The following is a 15,938-nucleotide window of genomic DNA, read 5'->3' as shown; positions in this document are numbered from 1 at the left end:
TCCCAAATTGAGTACCTTTTGGTTCATAAGCTCGTACTCAACACACCACAGACCTACACATGCATACTTCTGTGTTCTGTTTCTCCGTTGGAGTGTCTCTCTCTCTCTCTCTCTCTCTCTCTGTAATCCCCGCTATAAGAGAGATGCTGTGAATCCCTGTCACCCAAGCTTCTTGACATTGAGAAATGGGGAGAACAAAGCAAGAATATGGAAACTCCACACACTCTAAGCTAGATTCAAACTTATGCCCGAATACACAGCTCAGAAGCTCTGAGGTGCTGGCATTACCGGGTGAACCACTGTGCTGCTTGAACCAAAACACACAGCATAATCAGTTTAATAAATGGCTGCAGTTCAGGGGTCTCAGCTAATATATACTTGAGAAAAAGAGTTGTCCTGACATAACGGTGAAGCCTTATAAAGATATAAAAAATTTGCTCTAGTAGAACTATGTGGAAGTATGACTCCCAGAGCCTCTAGTCTAATGCCTGACTCTTCTGAAAGCAGTTTTCAAGCTTGTTTTGAGGTCAGTCAGTTAGCATTTACTTTCCTGTAACTGTTCAGTGCCTCTAGTGTCTCTGACCAAAATCCTGCCTCTTTGCCTCTAGGACCTCCGAACAAGATCATAGTTCAGTGCTTGCAGTTTCTGAGGATTTTGTGACTAGGATGTCAGCTGTGTACCTCTGGCTCTCTAATTTGAATCGTGGCTCAGTGCCTCTGGGACTGGTGGCTAGGATCATGAATCAGCGCTGCTAGAATCTCCAGCAAGGATAATTTAGAGCCCTTAGGATCTCCAGCAAATATCCTGATTGGGGGGAGATATTGTTGCTCCCCTATTGAGCTGGTCTTCAGTCCTTTAGCTTATATCTAATGCATAATTACATGTCTGGACGTATCGATGGGATCTGAACTCTGATAAATGTTACAGAAATTTTCCCCAGTCACCAGGCGGCTGGGAAAACAGTCCTTCAGACTCTTCCACTTCAAAACATTGCTCTTTTTCTTCTGCTTGCTGTTGCATGATGGTCATGGTTGGCTGGCATGACGTAGAGGAACATTCCCAGTTGCCTGCTCAGGGCTAGGGCCTGAGATTAGCCTGCACCCAGTTAATAAATAACATTCTCCTGGTTTGGTTGTAACATTATGTCAACAGGACATAACAGACAGGACTGCTCTGCTACTGGATATTACTGTAGTGTAAGAGCATTCATTATGTGCTGGGCTGTCAAGTTAAAGCCCTGAATCCTATGAGAGAAGGATTTTGACGACTGATGTGGAAACAATCTGGGCAGCGACATTTCCATACTGGCCCAGTGAAGTTAGGGCATCCAGATGGACACAAAGACGTGTCTGTTTCCCTGGTGATGGATGAGGGTGAACACGTAGGAAGGACCAGGGACCCCATACGGAGGATACAGTCAACTAACTGTACTTGTGACGACAGTTTAGGGGCAACCAATGTAAACACAGGAACGCATGCACATTCATCAAAGAGTTCCTACAGCAGAGTTCTGTGAGATCTGGATTCCTGCACTTGGCTCACTGTCAGGAAACAACATTGGCAAAACTCAGAGTGCAGGAGTACATTTCTTTTCTGTAAGTGGCACACACTGAATACATAAGTGTTGGCCTGGAGGAAGCCTTGACTGAGTATTACAAAAAATGTTTGATTGCCACAGTTTCCAGGATTGGAGACTGCAGACTGGGTCAGGTTCTGAAGAGGGGGTGAGGGTTCTGGAGTAGTCGTTACTAGGATATGGGTCAGGGTGCTGGAGTAGCAGGTCTTGGATGCTGACTCAGTGGATTCAGTTCTGAGCTGGCTGAATGCTGATGCATGGGGTCTCCTTGTCCAAGACCTGACACTGCTGCGATGATGGACCCCATAGGGCAAGCAGGAAACCCTACATGTGGTGTACAGAAGAGTCTGTCACCCCTTGTTATGCCAGTCACAAAGACATTGATTTAAAACAAGGGTGAATCTATTGACAGACTTGGGTTTTCCTCCCTCTTGCAACAAGCAGTCCTCAGCTGTGGAAAGCTATATGTTTCACTGATGATCACAAAAACTAAATGACATGGAAAAGTGCAATTGTGTGTGCTTTACAGTGGGATGTGATCAATGTCTCTTTTTGTTACAGTTGAAACTTGATGGTGATACAGCATAAAGGGCTAGAGCCTCACAGCACCTGGGCATTTGTGCATTCAGATGAAGGTTCAAACCTGGCTCAGTCTGTATGGAGTTTGCATGGAGTTTTTGGCATGAGTTTCCTCTCACAATCCACAAGACATTTGTTTTAAGTGAACTGGGGAATCTAAAATTGCCTGTACTACTTCACTTTGCACTATAAATGTGGGCATACTTCTAGGTTTGTGAAGTGTTCTTAACATTATAAGTCACCTTGGACACTAGTTAATAATCACTGTATGTTGCTTTGGATAAAAATGTCTGCAAAGAGAATAAATGTAAAGTCACTTTGGACAAAAGTGCAGGTAAATAATATTCAATTGTCATCACATGTTCCTTTGGAGGAATATGTATGCTAAATTAATAAATGATTTGTTATGTTTAATAGGAAACATAAGGATTACCAAGCCATATATTTATTGTTAAAGATATTGATAATTACCTTTATTGCACCTTATAGTACGCTGGCATTTTAGTAGAGTGAACATGGGAATCCCTAGTAGTGTATTCTCCAGAGGAGGAATGGAACAGACTTTACCAATGGCATCCAGCTGCAGTTTGTTTTGTGGTTTATCCTTTTATGTTACCTTTTATTATCAGAGTAAAACGGAGTAAACTCCCGCTGTGAATAAAATGGAAAACAACTGTGATTAAACATCCAAGGAAAAGGAAAAGTGCTTTTTTTTTTTTTTTTTACATGTTTCTCTTTTCATTTCCATTAAATTCACTTGGGTTTGTGGTGCCAGTGCAAATTCAGGGAAGGGATTTTATAAGAAACAACACCCTAATGCTCCTGGCTTTCCTCTGCACATTTTGTACACGGTACTTCTACAAACAGAAATTCAGCAGCCCTGTCTCACCTACACCAGAGCATCACAAAATGTAACTCCTGAAAGTAAGAAAATGTATTGATCCCACTCTTTCTTACATTTATTTATCTAGCAGATGCTTTTCTCCAAAGCAACTTCCAATGAACTCTATGTAGTGTTATGAGCCCACACACCTTATTCACCAAGGTGACTTACACTGCTAGATACAGTATTAGATACACTGCTATATACACTACTTACACTGGGTCACTCGTCCATACATCAGTGGAACACACACTCTCTCTCTGTCACTCACACACTATGGGTGAACCAGGACAGCATGTCTTTGGACTGTGGAAGGAAACCAGAGCACCTCGGAGGAAACCCACACAGGCACAACATGCCAGCTCCACACAGACTGAGTGGGAATCGAACCCACGTCCTCTCACACCACCCAGGCGTTGTGAGACAGCATCGCTACGTGCTGTGCCAATCCATATACTTTATTTGTTATGATTCTCTTCAGAATATTGAACTGAACCTCACCCCGGTCGCAGAACCCTTGACTCCGAAATTATACAGTAAGAACACACTGTTGCATAAATGAGTACACCAAGTTGCTTCTGCAAAAAACCAAGTTGAACACTGTAAAAGGCCTTGGACAAAAGCACCAGCTGCATAATGGAAAATGATGATATGTGTATAATGACATACATCAAATAGGAATGACACACCGGAGGGAAGTTATTAAAAGTGTCTGCATGTTTCCAGGGCGATTTTCCACCCAGAGGGGAACATTTTGCAATTTGTTTTCTACAGGTACGAGTGAAACCAATATGGTTTGATGATAAGCCAAATTTACCTCGGCCCATTAGGAAAAAACAGCCGGGTCACAACTTGTCAGGTGCTGGGCACCAAAAAAAAAAAAACAACCTAACAAACATTAGCAACAGTAAACAATAATTTATACACAATTATAGGATTAACAATTAAGCTTGCGATACGGCTCAGTCTGTTAAAATATAAAACTACACAGTACCATAAAATTATATGTTCGCTATTTTATTTAATAAAAGCCAGGGCCTTCGAAGCAAAACTGACAGAAATTGAACTTGTTTTGTACGTATTATCAGCTAATTTAGGAAGGTACGGAAAAAAGCCGATGACACCGTAGGGCTGAACTTGGTTACGCCGGTGGACACGGACGGTGTCCTGCATATGGAGAGAAAGAGTGTGTGTGTGTGTGTGTGTCGGTGCCCAGACTCGCCACACTCTCCCCGGCATTGATTCCAGTCTAATGTATTCAATGGCACACAGACCTGACCTAGAACTGCTACTTAGAATTCGGGCTGAACCAAGGCGCGCCACTGAGCGGGGGAGGAGGAAGAGGAGCGAGCGAGCGAGCGAGCAGGCAGGCGCGCGCGCGCGCGCACAGCATCGGGAAGAGCGTGGAGCGCAGACCGCGAGCGAGCACGGGCCGCCTCATGCAGTCACACACAGATAATGTTTCTGTTCTCCGAGTGGCGCCGCCGTGCCCGGCTGCTCAGCAGGCCCGCGAAGACGCCTCGTCGGTGAGTATCCGCAGGCGGCGCGTTCGCTCCACACGGCCCCGCTCCATACATACATTTACCCCCATTCCGGCTGCCTCCGGCTCCGCGGCGAGGCGCACACACACTCCGCTCTCTCACTCATCCCTACAACACGCACGCAAGACAAGGACGTGTTTCACAACGAACATACATTCATATCGAAATAATTAAACCCAAATACACAGCAACAAAAACCCTCTGCGTTGACGTGTGTAAGTCGGCAGAACATGTTCTTAAGCTGTAGTTTTTTTTTTTTGTTGTTGTTGTTGTTGCAGACGCTCTCTCTGTGCACAGGCTGCTAATCATCATGCATACGGAGCAGCAACGACATTTTATAGAAAATGAATATATTTTGATGGATACAGCGGAGGGACTGTGTCAGTCAGTGTGTGTTGTAACGCCCTACTCTACTACAGTGGAGCAATACGACTTCCACCAACTCCAGTTCACGCGGAAACGTGCGGGGAGAGTGTGTGTTCGCGACGTGTGGCCACCACCGCCTTCGGCAACATCACTACATCCGTGTGTGAGACAACTCCGCTGTCCTGCGTGGACGCCGTGGCAGTTGTGTGGCGCTCGCGCTGCGCCCCGCGGAGGGAGCCCGCTGCAGTCCCCCGGCTCGCGCTCCCGGCTCAGGGTCTCCGGGCTCTGACTGCATCCTGCCCCCCCCCAGGGAAACAGGAACGCGCTCCTCTGCCGGGGGGGGGGAAATCTCAGTCAAGTTAGTGTCGCCCTGAGGAAACTTTTTTTGTCTCTCTTTCTCTGTTCCTCAGCGAGACGCTCAGATTTTCGTTCCGCCTTTCCGACTACTTCTTCTGCTGTGTGTGTTCCAAACTACGAAGGGCTCGTCTCTGGGTGGCTTTTTGTGTAAAAATGTGCGTGTTTACGTCGACCGAGTGGCGCTGTGTTGCGCAGACACACGCAGGCAGGGAGCGGGCTGTGCGCGTGCCCGTGACACGTCCGTTTGGGACGGATTCGTTCTTCTGCTGAAACCATTAGGAACGCAGCAGCGTAAGTTCAGCTTGGGCCCTCGACTTCTTTGCACATTTACAGATGCACTCAGTTGTGGCTGCAGCAAAACCAAAGATGTCAGCCTTTTACCTGCGTTAACCGGACTTTTTAACACTTTGAAATGTGACGTTTCCTACGGGTGCTCTGGTTTCCTCCCAAAGTTCTAAGACATGCAGTTCAGCTAAACTGGTGACTTCAAATTGCCTGTAGTGTGTCAGTGGGTGAGTGTCTGAGTGTGTGTTTGGCTACCCTGCGATGGCCTTTTGTCCTGTTCTGGGTGTACCCCCCCCCCCCGAGCCTTGCACCCAGTGCTTCTGGGATAGGCTCTGGTTCACCGCGACCCTGCTCAGGACAAGTGGTTATTGAAATTGGACGGAAGGACTGGAATGTGACGTTTTGAAACCAGTCGCTTCGTAGCTGGATGTTTTACTCCGTAAAATGAGAAGCTGCTGGAAACACATCAGTTGTCGCACTGATATCTTCCTGTGGTTCTTTATTGTCGCATCTTCACTTTTTAAACTCTGCCCTTACTTGAATGTTTTTTTCCTTAGTAAGTAAATAGGCTCCTTTTTGTTTGGTTGGGAACACTTTTTAAAGGGGCCCTTGGTGACTTAGTCTGCTGTCAGGAATTTGTGTTGTTCACTTTGCTGTCCTGATCACTCTGCCCTGTCCGAAACAGTCCATCGGGATGTTTATGGTAGATTTGCTTGGTTCAAGGTGTGCGTGTGAGGTTTCTAGGAACTGCTATATAGAGAGAGATGATCGCCTTATCGATCTGCTACTGATCACTAGGTAGAGATGTGACAGACTGTCAGAGAAGTGCTGCAGATGAATGAATTATGACCTGCATCAGTTTTTAATGATCACTCCCACGGTTCCAAAAAAAACCCTTAGGAAGCTGTATTGCAACATCTTTATATGTGAATCACAGCTAAAGTTGCTCTGCTGGCTGAACTATGGTGTCTTAAGTGGGAGGTGTTATTAACCAAGTGATGTGTTGGGGAGTAAAAAGATGCTAATAACTTAGATCTCGTCAGGTATTGTTTGCCACAGTAAGTATTGGAATTAAACTGACGGCGTCACTATAATTATCAACTAGTTTGTGTGCAGAAAGTTTAGTTTGAAAAAAAAAATCACTTGGTTAAAAAGTTAACTGTGTTGACATGGTGCTGTTACTGCCCTGCTGTGAAACTTCCCAGTGCAGGTTTTTCCAGCCTTCACCCCACTCCCCCTGCTTTTGTGATCAAGGTCTGTGCACCTTGTCCTCCGTTGCTTGGTAAAGCTGTGCATTATAAAGAGGAGTTAAATAGTCCTGCTGCTGAAGTGGCTCATTTGCAGTTGTTAGTATCAGTTTGAAAGCCAGAGTTGAATGTGGCTGATGACTTGCTGGAAGAAATTTGATTCTGAGGATTTGTTTGCTGTGCCTTCCCTGCGAGCCAATGTCATTTGGGTGTCGGGCAATAATATGGCTATTCCCCCCAGTCTTTGACTTGTCTACTTGTTGTCAAGTGAGGTGGCACGTATGGATGTTCAACAATAATTTGCATCCTCATACCCTTTCCTCTTGCATGGCAAATACGCCTCATGACCTTGTTACCTGGAGGTTTACATTATTACCTACTAAGATGCTTTTAGTCAAGTAGCACAGAGGTTAAAGTTGGGTCCTTTGAGTTGAAGGCAGCATGTTGAAATGCCATTGTCTGGTGTAGTAGCCTTGAGTACTTTCCCTATCTTGTTTCAGTAAATGCTGTAAGTCACTTTGGAGAAAATTGTTAAATGGTAAATGTTGTATTAGACAATTCATAGTCCATGACTCATATTGCTTGTTAAATGTTTTGTTACTCCATAATTAAGATTTCCAGTCAGTTGTCCTTGTCAGTGTCTTTCTGACAGGTGTAAAGATGCTTTTTTTTTTTTTTCCCCTGACATGTCTGTCTGTCTCTCCAGGCATGTCAGTGGATGCTGTGACCGTGTGACAGGAAGCACCGTGGTGGCAACCTCCAAATTGCCTCAAGCATTTGGACAATACTACTTTGTCTTCTGGGGAGGGTGCAGGGGTTATGGGTCGTGACCTACAAGGCTTGTATAAAGTCTCCCTCATGAGGAACAAGCTGGCTCTGTGAGACGTGGAGGACACACGAGGTAATGAAGCACAGATACTGTCATGCACACAGTTGTGTGCAAGGCTACTGCAGCAAGTTTATGCCTTCTTTTTGTCACGATTCATAAGTCAGAGCAGGGGAGGCCAACCAGTTTTTTTTCCCTGACCCTTCTGTGGCCAATCAGTCACAGACATGGCCATGCTGTAATTAAAAAAAAAAAAAAAAAAGACTGAATTGTAAGAACTCAAATGACACTAGGTCAATTATATATACAATGGCTGAATTTGATAGAAAACAGAACATTTCTGCTAAATGACTAAGTGACAAGCTTGTGGCTGGAGGGTGTTGGTCAGTATTGTTGACATTTAGCTTCACCCAAAGTTGTTTTGAATGCTGTGGATTAATAATTTTACCATGAGGTAGTCATCTAGTAATTCAAACATTTTCAGAGAAAAAATTATTTAAAGTATTAATTTGGTTCACGTGAATCGAGTCTCACATTTTTACAAAACGGCAACTTGTGGCCATTGGCCAGTGAGTTCCCCAATGCTGAATTAGAGGATGACTGTATAAATTCGTGTCCAGTGATGTACAGGCCAGCACGAAGGACACTGTGTCTGTACTGTCTGAGAGCCCCCGATAAACTTGCTGGATTTGTTCTTATGTCTCCATTGTGTTTTTATAAAAGGTTTATTGGTTGAGTTCTACTACATTTGTTACAGTGAGGGCTCACGTTTGCATTTATTCATTTAGCTGATTCTTTTCTCCAAAGCGGTTTGCGATGTTAAGCTGCCTGCCACTAATTACTCATTTATAAAGCTGAGTAATTTTACTGGAGAAATTTAGGGTAAGAACAAGCCCAAGGGTACTACAGCAGTATGTGAGATTCGAACCGGTAACCAAAGGCAGAAACTCTAATCGCTACTCTGTCAGCTACCCAAAGTGGCTTTGGGAAGTGAATTTCTTTCTAATGGAATGAAAACTCATTCATCTTTGGCCTTTGACTAATTCTTTTTTGTTTTGATATTTCTTGGGAATTGTGTTCAGTGTAGATGCTGGGAATTTTCTGTTCTTCTCAGGAAATTGCTCCTGGCTGTTTGTTTCTTCTTGATGAAATATCAGAGTTCATCCAAAGATTACAGTGCAGTAATATGTAGAGCATGAGATCTATGTCGCTCTGAAACGGAACAAGGTTTATTTTTCTTCTAAGGAGTCCCCCCCCCCCCCATTACCCTTTTCAGTCTTTCAGACTCTTGATATATCATGCATGTTGGTTGTAGTATTTGAATCCTAGAAGGTATCTGGGAAACATCTGGAATGTGGTTTTGTATTTGTATTTAGGGCAGGGCACTCTGGGAAGAATTTGTTCCAAATTAGCACAGCAAAAATTGTGTCCAGTGAAATAACATTTCTCCAGGTGCTGGTATTCTGTTCTGTGGGTCTTCATGGCTTGGAGTCGCAGTTCCCCAGTAAATGTTTCCTACCCAGGGATGTATGGCATGTCCCGGGAGTCATTGAATCTGTCAGCCGCAGCGCCCCATTGCTTTGTCCATTCCTGCCAGGTTGTATACTTAGTGGTGGGTGGGATTGTGTCATATTTAGATTTACATTTATTCATTTAGCAGACTCTTTTCCTCAAAGCAAAGTACATCTCATAGAAAATACAATTTGTGCATTACATTAGCAGAAAGAGACATAGCTGCAGATATGTGTGCTTCTTAAGTACAGTTAGTTTCCCTCACCGTTTGCACTGATGTTCATCACAAGTAGCTGCGTAAAACTTAACCAGAATATTAATGATTCCTAATTACCTTCTTAGTAGTTTTTTTTTTTTTTTGATACATATAAACATTTACGTTACATTGCAGGAGTGGATCTGTAAACATCTGATCCGAGCATGACCGTGAACAGTTATGCCTTACATGAACTTAAGAAATCATGGGCAAAGTGAGTCCAGAAGAGATGAGTTTTAAGACCTTTTTTAAATGTGGACAAAGAGTCAGCAGTTCTGAGCGAGGTGGGGGGGGGGTCGTTCCGGCACAACGGAGCCAGAACCTCCATGCTTTACCTTTTGTGCGTGGGACCAGAAAGCGGGCAGATGTGGAAGAGCGTAGCAGTCTACTGAAATGCATGACTGACTTTCTGTACCTGTTTCATCCACCTGTCACGTGATCAGGCATTTTCTTCCTGTATTCTGTCTCGTTTTCATCAGTGAGAGATGTGCGGAGCTTCTGGTTGGTGTAAGTGTGTGTGTGTGTGTGTGTGTGTGTGTGTGTGTGTGTGTGTGTGGTTTCACTGAGACCAGAGGATGATGGAGGAAAGCTTTTATGAGCATCTGTAAATGTTAATTTTTTTTCCCCCCCCTTTTCTAGAATGTGCTGCTAGCCTTCCGCTGGTGGCCGAGTGACCTGCCTGTGAACTGGGCCATCTGCCTGAGCAACAGCTGTGTGTGCGTGTTTGTGCACGCGGAGAGATGCGCCAACTGCAGAGTGATACACCTGCACCCGGTGGATCCAAAATGACTTTTTAGCCCCTCTGTGAAAGTTTGTGCAGGTTCATGGTCATGACAGTGCTGATGATGGTATGTCCCCCTCTGAGTTAAACATCCACTGCTCTCAGAAGCCCAGTGACTGCAGTAAAACTCTTTCTTAGCCCTAATTTTCTTCTTCACTGAGCATTGCTGTGCCCCCCCCAAAGACTCGATGATGTGTTGCCATGGTGCTGTGCTACATGAACACACAGAACAGCCTGTGTGCAGCACTTTGCTTTAGAGTGGTGCAGCTGCGTCGTGCCAACGTTTGCCATGTTACAGCAGTTTGCTGTGCCCTCTGGGAAGTCCCTGTGCTATGCCTTTGCTGCGGGTGGCGCGTGCTACAGTCTAGCACCTGGAGCCATCTGGGAACCCGATGCAGCACCCTTGTGCAGCAGTCACAGCGCTGTGCTCATGTTAGTGAGTCGGTTAGCCGTGGCACAAGCCGCGCAGCTGTGGACTTGATAGCACTCTTGGGCTGGCTGCATATGGTGAAGGTGTGGAGCGGTTGGAGAGCCAGTCCCCATCTGGGATTTTTTAGAGCCAGTTTGGAGAAGCTGTGAAATGTTGGCCTGTTAGAGGCATTTAAAGTGATTTGTTCTTTTCAATTTTGTGTTTACTGTGTCACCATGATGTGAAATGTGTGTTTGATAAATCAAGCAACCAAGTGAAAAGCCCACAACCAGTGAGCCTCCATATGGGATATGGCTGGAGTGTGTGGTCTGTCACTTAATTGTATCAAATTTAATAATTTTATCTTTACTTACAGGCTTTTATCCCTTGACACAAATTGTGTTCATATTACTTGTATGAAGTGATTTAGCATCAGAGACTGATGTGCCTTGTGGGCTTAAGGCTTCAGTTGTGGGCTGACCTTTACAAAGAGAAAACCTGCTGCTGGTCATGCAGATTGAATTTGCGAGTGTATGTCACCAAGACTGTGCACTTCTTTGATGTGTTTGTGTATATACACATTTTTGTGCTTATTTGTAGGTGAGCACAGCCATTGGAGAAACAGGTAGAATGGTGTGACACTCAAAGGACCCAGGTTCAAATCTCACATCCTGCTGTAGTACCCTTGAGCAAATTCTCACCCTGAATTGCTGTGGTAGGAATTGCCAAGCTGTATAAACGAGTAAATGATTCTCTGGTGTGTGTGTGTGTGTGTGTGTGTGTGTGTGAGTGATTCTCTGGAGCTTAATGTTATATCTGGCTTTTGGAAAAAGTGTCAACTAAGAAAACGCACAAAAAAATTAAATAATGAAATTATATCTGGACTTCATATCTTTGCTGTCCTGTGAAATGTGCAGTGTTTTCCAGCCGTGACTTTATAGTTCAAGCATGATCTTGCCAAAGCAAATTCTCCCAGTACAGTATCCTTCTTCTGTGTGTTGAAGATTCGAGTTTTTGTGTTTTGTCCGATACTCTGTCCCTGCTGGAACGTGATCCTCTTATGTGAAGTTTTGGTGCAGAATAGGTGAATTGTGTGGTCTCTTTGTGAAATGTGACTTTTTTGGACTTCTCTCTGATCTCTACAATCTGACTGGATGGAACAGGATGACCTGATTCCCCAGGGCGAGTTGGTCAGTTAGCAGAGGCTAGGACTTGTTGTCAGACTGGTTGCCACTATGGCTGAGGGTGCTTTGAGGTAGCCAGTCCATCATATGTTAATTGTCACGCTGCATTGTCACCCATGAATCTAGACCAGACAGGATACTTGTGTCAGTGTGGCACTTTAGGCAGTAGCCGCCACCGCCCCCCCTCTGTGACTGCGATCGAACAGGGTTCTTCACAGCCTGGCAAGTGATAGTGTTTTTATTGTGAAATTCCCTGCAGAATGAGCTGTCCTGTTCCAAGCACACATTTTTTGCGCATGCTTCCCATTCGTATTTTCGTCCAGGCTAACTGGAAGTTAAGAACTCTGCTCAGAGACCATACAGAAGCCTGCTAAAGTTAGCTAATCGCCTGCAATTACGGCACAGTTTCATCTGTGTAACATCTGCTAGAGTTACTGCTCCTTTACCAATATGTGCGTTCTTCACTTTGTAATGTATTGCTCACATGCAACTGAAGCCTGGTCTCCTTGAGTTAGTGCTGCCGGGGGTCCGTGGGGAGATGGCGTTTATTCCGGACACAAAGGAAGCTCATGCCTTCATTGAGCTATATAGTTTGGAATTTTGCCCAAGGCCTCTGGTCTCCTAGGATGCAGGTCACAGTATAGCTGGAGTGTGACAGGCTGAGAGGGATGGAACATCTACTGGGGTTCATTTTTGGTGTAACTGCTCATATATATTATATTTGCAGTATGTTTCTCTTTTAAACATTTACATTTATTCACTTAACTGACAGTATTATCCAGAGTGACTTGCACTGTAAAGCTACTTACGGTAATTTACCAGTTTATACAGTTGGCCAAGTTTTACTGGAGCAATTTTGGGAAGTACCTTGATCAGGAATACCGTAGCAGGAGCCTATGTCCTATGATTCCAAAGGCAGCATTGTAATCACTACGCTACCTGGAGCCCCTCTTCAGGTGTCCACCTTATGGACTGAGCACTAGCACGTGGCCACTTCCGTGACTTTAACCATGCTGTGTGCGTAACATGGACTTTTAGTGAAGCAGAGTCCAAAGAAGCCTTTTTAAACAATATAGTGATAGCATCATTACAGTTAAATCGCACTATTGGGTCATAATCCCCTCTCTGCGGAGGGAGATGGGTAAGCTGGGTAGGATGTATCCAGACAGCAGTGGACCACAAACACTCTAAACTAGAGAGCTGTTATTGCTGCAGTTCATGGGAGGGTTCAAACGCAGACTCTGAGGCCTCAGAGAGCTGGGCCACAGCAAAAAACTAGTGCACAAGGTCATTTTTGCGACTTTAGGGAAAAGAGGAACTGCTCCTATGGCAGCGGTTGTGTGGTAGTTCAGGCTAGAGAAGCCATGGTTCCTCTGAGTCCAGCTGGCATGAGAGTGATCCTCAAGGCCCTAAAGTAGACCCCTGTGGTCTGTGAGTGAGTTGGAGTAGGGTTCAGACTCAGCCAGATGAAATATTTTCTGACTGCATGAAGTGTCCCTGCAGCCTTGAGTACTGGAGGAACCTGTGAGGGATGAGTTTGAGAAAATCAGACTTGTCAGACCCCAACCTCTCTTTTAGCTGTACTACAGTTGTTTGACAACTGCTGACAGTTATGAAATCATAGCGTTGCATGGGTCATAAACTTGTGGGGGGTGCGGTGGCACAGTGGGTTGGGCCGGGTCCTGCTCTCCGGTGGGTCTGGGGTTCATGTCCCGCTTGGGGTGCCTTGCGACAGACTGGCATCCCGTCCTGGGTGTGTCCCCTCCCCCTCCAGCCTTCCGCCCTGAGTTGCCAGGTTAGGCTCTGGCTCCCTGCGACCCCGAATGGGACATGCGATTCAGGAAGTGTGTGTGTGGGTCATAAAATTAACTGATATTATAATTGTGAAGTTCACTAACTTTTTGCAATTAATTTAATAGCATGTGTTGAACATTGCACGCACACACTCGTACAGATGTCCCTATTAACCAGATTTGACTTAGCATCAACTCTTTTGTATACATTTGTGTCCATGTATCTTTTTTTTTTTCTTTCTATCTCTATACGTGATGGTGTATCTCCTTGTCTCCTGCAGGTGAGCAGTTTGGCAAATACGTCCTGTTCTACAGGGGTCAAGATGGCTATTGCCATATCGTGACCCAACAAAAAAAGACATGGTGAGTACACACCCTCTTTCCTGTGATGCTCACATCCACAAGGGCTGTGTTGAAAGACAGCCTTAGGGTATTTACCTACTAGTTTATTCACATTATGCAGTAGTGTGACTCCAGTGCTGTTCATCTCTGCTTCAGAAGTTGTGAGCTCTGCGGAAGAGTGGTGTGGACTGTACAGATGTTTTGACTATGAAATAGTTCTGAGGTTCATGGTAAATATTTGAAAAGGCTTTCATTCTAAAGGGCAGTGATCATGCTGAAATGTGTGGCTCTCTAAGAAGTTCAGGAGTGCACAACGGTGCGAGCTGCTGAAGTCATATCGCTTTGTTGAAATTATCAAAGTCGGAGCTCGCGTCATAAGGTTATCACTGAGGTGTAGGGTTTCAGAATGCTGTCCATTGCCTAGTATGTCCTCAATATGCCCACATACCAAGACACCAGGGTGTTTTTCAGAACAATACCACCTGGCTGAGGGAGAAGCAAGCAGCTCCTATTTGATCCACCTTAATTTTTAGACTGCTTGTAAGTGGTGCCTCTTGATAGCCACTTCAGAAGTAGTTTCTCAGGTAGCTTCCAAGGAAGTAGTATTTTCTCTGGAAAAAAATGTGAACTTGTATGAGTGCAAAATTAGCTTTATTGTTTCAATCTGGCCTGAAATCAGCTACCTTCTTGGTATTACAGTACCTGGCTGGGCTGTCATTTGTCATCTGACAAAGGTTTTTCAAAAAATGCTCATGTTATGTATGCGCCTATATTTTGCTCGGTACGGTTTGAGGGGGAAGATTTAACAGATTTCTTGTAAGGACTGTAAAACGAGGTAGAAAAAAATAGACAACTTGTAAAGTTATTACAGTGTTGTGTGCTTGGGGCTGAGCAAGAAGTACATTTTAATCTAAGGCCATTTTTGTGGGTGATGGAGCACACAGACAGTTTAAGCATACATTGAGCATGTGTGCTTAAACATGGTGTTTGTGTAACGCTGCTCCTCATTCTCACCTCGCTTTGTGTGATGATAACAAGGACCATGCGGGGGACCTTATGTCCCAGTAACCTGTTAATGGCTGCTGAACTCTCAGGATTTCTGGGTGTTCCTGCAATGTCTACAGTGATTAATCACGTTGCCACCTCCTGTGCTTTCACGGTGGGTGCCATGTACAGCGCTTGAATGGGTTTCACTTTTCTTTGTAACACTCGTTAGTTAGGGGTGACTGTAAACATAGTCTTGCGTCCACGATGTTGCTCTGTTTCATAAATGCAGTTAAAATGCAACATTTCCAGTATTCGCTGACAAACCCCAGCTTGAACTATTTATAGAAGAGCATTTCCTCTGTGCATTTTGTATTGGTTGTTTTACGTGTCTTTCAAGGTAAGATCTTACCTTTTGGCTTTTTAAAATGTGGGGTGTGACGTGCGTATGTGCGTATGCACGCCTCGCTGTAACAGGCTGTTTTTAGACACCCTTGTAGTTGCTATGGCAACTCCCGTTGCTTTGCAAGCGGCGAGGTCATTTGCTGTTCTCTGTGCTGACTGGTGCTGCCTGTTGGTGGTGATCGGAAGCAAAAAGTGCTGCTGCTCACAGGATTACAACACTGAGCTGGAATACCTGCTGGTGTGATGTAAAGCAGGCATGATTGGATACCACACTTGGACTGGTGTGTCACCACTGAGCATAAACCCTGCATACACAAACTGAAAAATTAAGAGATATGCATGCATACAAAAATTGCCATCTTACCTTGGTACACAAAGTTGTTCGCATTCACACGCATAAAGGACAAAGGATTTGGTTGGACCCCTTAGAAGTACGTTCTTACTCTTGTATCTTGTTTCCTTTGGATTTAGGAATTATCTAATCAGACTGGGGTCACTGGGAGCTCAACATCTGGGTCCTTGAAAAGGAGACCACTGTAGTAACATTTCTATAAATGTGCAATGGTTTAAGGATAGGGTGATCTGGTTCTATGACATGGTTAACATTGTTA

At 44.7% G+C, this 15,938-nt stretch overlaps 1 protein-coding gene across 8 annotated transcripts in view; it reads left to right on the top strand.

Moving 5' to 3' along the window:
- The window catches only part of bcl9 (BCL9 transcription coactivator), a 47,449-nt gene that overhangs the window by 20,959 nt on the left and 10,552 nt on the right, over positions 1-15,938 (top strand). For 4 of the 8 annotated variants that reach the window (XM_018759294.2, XM_018759320.2, XM_018759260.2 and 1 more), the window contains exons 1-3: positions 4,442-4,565; positions 7,542-7,736; positions 13,878-13,959. The gene's annotated coding sequence lies outside the window, so the exon portion shown is untranslated. Of the gene's footprint in view, positions 1-4,441; positions 4,566-5,556; positions 5,595-7,541; positions 7,737-13,877; positions 13,960-15,269; positions 15,323-15,938 lie in introns of those variants that run through there. The other 4 variants (XM_018759270.2, XM_018759278.2, XM_018759286.2 and 1 more) reach the window with 4 other exon arrangements.

The sequence above is a fragment of the Scleropages formosus genome, chromosome 12 (genome assembly GCF_900964775.1).
Source record: "Scleropages formosus chromosome 12, fSclFor1.1, whole genome shotgun sequence".
Classification (NCBI taxonomy): Eukaryota; Metazoa; Chordata; class Actinopteri; order Osteoglossiformes; family Osteoglossidae; genus Scleropages; species Scleropages formosus.
This window is presented reverse-complemented; position numbering and strand designations above follow the sequence as displayed.